Raw genomic sequence first — 2,600 nt, 5'->3', positions numbered from 1 at the left:
ATATATATGTATATCTTTGTAACCAAGCGGTTCGACAAAAAAGTTCGACGAGATAAGTACCAGACTTTAAAAATTAATTAGGAGTCGATTTGCTTGATTAAACCTTTCGAGGCGGTACCCTAGCATGACCGCAGTCCAGTGACTCAGTGACAGAAACAAGTAAAAGAGTAAAAGAAAACAGGCAGACAGACAGACACACACACAGTGATAGATAGATAGAACGATAGATAGATAGATACATACATACATACATACATGCATACATACATACATACATGCATACATACATACATACATAGACAGACAGATAGACAGACAGTCAGACAGACAGACTGGCAGGCAGGCAGTCAGACAGGCATGCGGACAGACACAGATATAGATAGAAAGATAGATAGAAAGATAGATAGATACATTCATACATACATACATACATACATACATACATACATACATACATACATACATACATACATAGCCACACGCACACACGCACGCACACATGATACAAGATGACCTCCAGTCCGCACGCTTACATATTTTTTTCTTTATCTTTCATTATAAATGATATCCTGTAAAATATGACATTTTGACGTGTAAAAGTTTGATAGAATAATAACAAATGAAATTCTATGATAACGTAGCATGTGATGAGATCTATAAACTGATTGGAATGACACTTTTGCATGGAACAGTAAATGATTTTATAATTTTTCCTCTTCTCTTTCTTTCTGTGTGTGTACATGTGTGTGTGTGTGTGTGTGTGTCTCACATACACACACGCACACTCATTATGTATGTATGTATGTATGTATGTATGTATGTATGTATGTATGTATGTATGTATGAAACTGTAAACATCTAGAAACGACGGATGTGGATTTAGGAACTCAACAGTTCCAAATCGACTGTAAAAAGCTAATGGGAAAATGTGGGAAATATAAAATAAAAAAGATAAAACGAACATAATCGTATTTAATGAAATATATTTTTATGTGCGTGTGTGTGTGTATGTGTGTGTACTTATATACTTATATGTGTATGTGTATAAATATATATACTTATATATATATATATAAATTTAAAAAACTGGAACAAAAACGCAACAGACGGCAATAAAACATCCGGACAGTTGGACGATACAAAGACGGACAGAAAAGACAACAAAAAGATGGACAGGAAGAAACAAGGACGGGTCATTCGCAGTCTTCCCTCATCAGTCAAGTTCCCAGATCATCCTTACAGTTTCGGTCGGTTGCATTTGAGACTGTTCAAATCTGGCTGGCCCCAAAAAATCTAAGCTAAGTGCATTAGATTTGGGGGGAGAAAGCAAACGAATGTGTACGACAACAAAGACAAAAAAAAACGGAGAAAATGTTACACAATTACAAATGCAAACAACAAGAAAATAACGACAGGTGTCTTTCGACTAATAAAGACGAATCAAGATGAGCTGGCGTTTGTAAAGTAAAAGCTTTGGGGCAGGAACACAGGAGATGAACATAAGAGGTGAAAGACATGAAACAGGAATATAAGAGATGTTCCACGGCCGGCAATCGAGCCAAGAGAGAAAGATCATGCTTGACGAACACCGGTTACGTAAAAGGAAAGGAGTGAGATAAAGGCAGAGGGATTGAAGAATTAGGAGAAGAACAAGAAAGAGAGGAAATCAACGGTACAAGGGAGATAAACGAGGAGGGAATGTAGGAAGATTAAAGAAAGAGAACACCAAGAAATGTGGGAGATGGGGATCGATACATACTTGAATAGATAGATAGATAGATAGATAGATAGATAGATAGATAGATAGATAGATAGATAGATAGATAGATAGTCACTTTACTATGCATCTTGTTCTCTCTAATCTGCAGTGAACTAGTTTCAGCTATGCACCTTCATTCAGGGTCTGTCCACAAATGTGCTTCAGAGCGAACTGACTATATTTATGCATGGCCAACGTATTTCACTAATCAGTTTCCTTCAAATCACATTTGTGGACAGAATCTAAATGAAGGTGCATAGCTGAAAATAGCGTGTTGCAAATACAACTGCATATTCTCTATGCAACAGAAACACGTGTCGGCCGCATAAACCAATTATGCTATATAATTAACCGGAAAAATAAAAATCAAAAGAAAAAATATGATGATGTACCAGTTTCCGTATTCTTTGCAATTGTTTATATTTACATATATTCTTTTATTGTTTTACTTGTTTCTATCATTAAACTGCGGTCATGCTGGAGCACTGCCTTGAATTTTTTTTCAGTCAACCGACTCCAGCCCAGTACTTATTTTTTTAAAGCCTGGTACTGAGCCGCTAAGTTACGGGGACACAAACACACCAACACCGGTTGTCAAGTGGTGGTGGTGGTGGGACAAACACAGACAGATAGACGCACACACAAACACACACACGCGCGCACTTTTATATATGTGTGTGTGTGTGTGTGTGTGTGTGTGTGTGTGTGTGTGTGTGTTCATATAATGATATCTACCAAATGTTTTAGTAAGATAAAACATGCAATCGTTACCAAAAGAGCAAAAAATATATATATAGATATTAGCGTCAAAGCTCTTATTTAAATTTTAAATATATATATA

This window comes from Octopus bimaculoides, chromosome 2 (genome assembly GCF_001194135.2).
Source record: "Octopus bimaculoides isolate UCB-OBI-ISO-001 chromosome 2, ASM119413v2, whole genome shotgun sequence".
In the NCBI taxonomy this organism is placed as follows: domain Eukaryota; kingdom Metazoa; phylum Mollusca; class Cephalopoda; order Octopoda; family Octopodidae; genus Octopus; species Octopus bimaculoides.
This window is presented reverse-complemented; position numbering follows the sequence as displayed.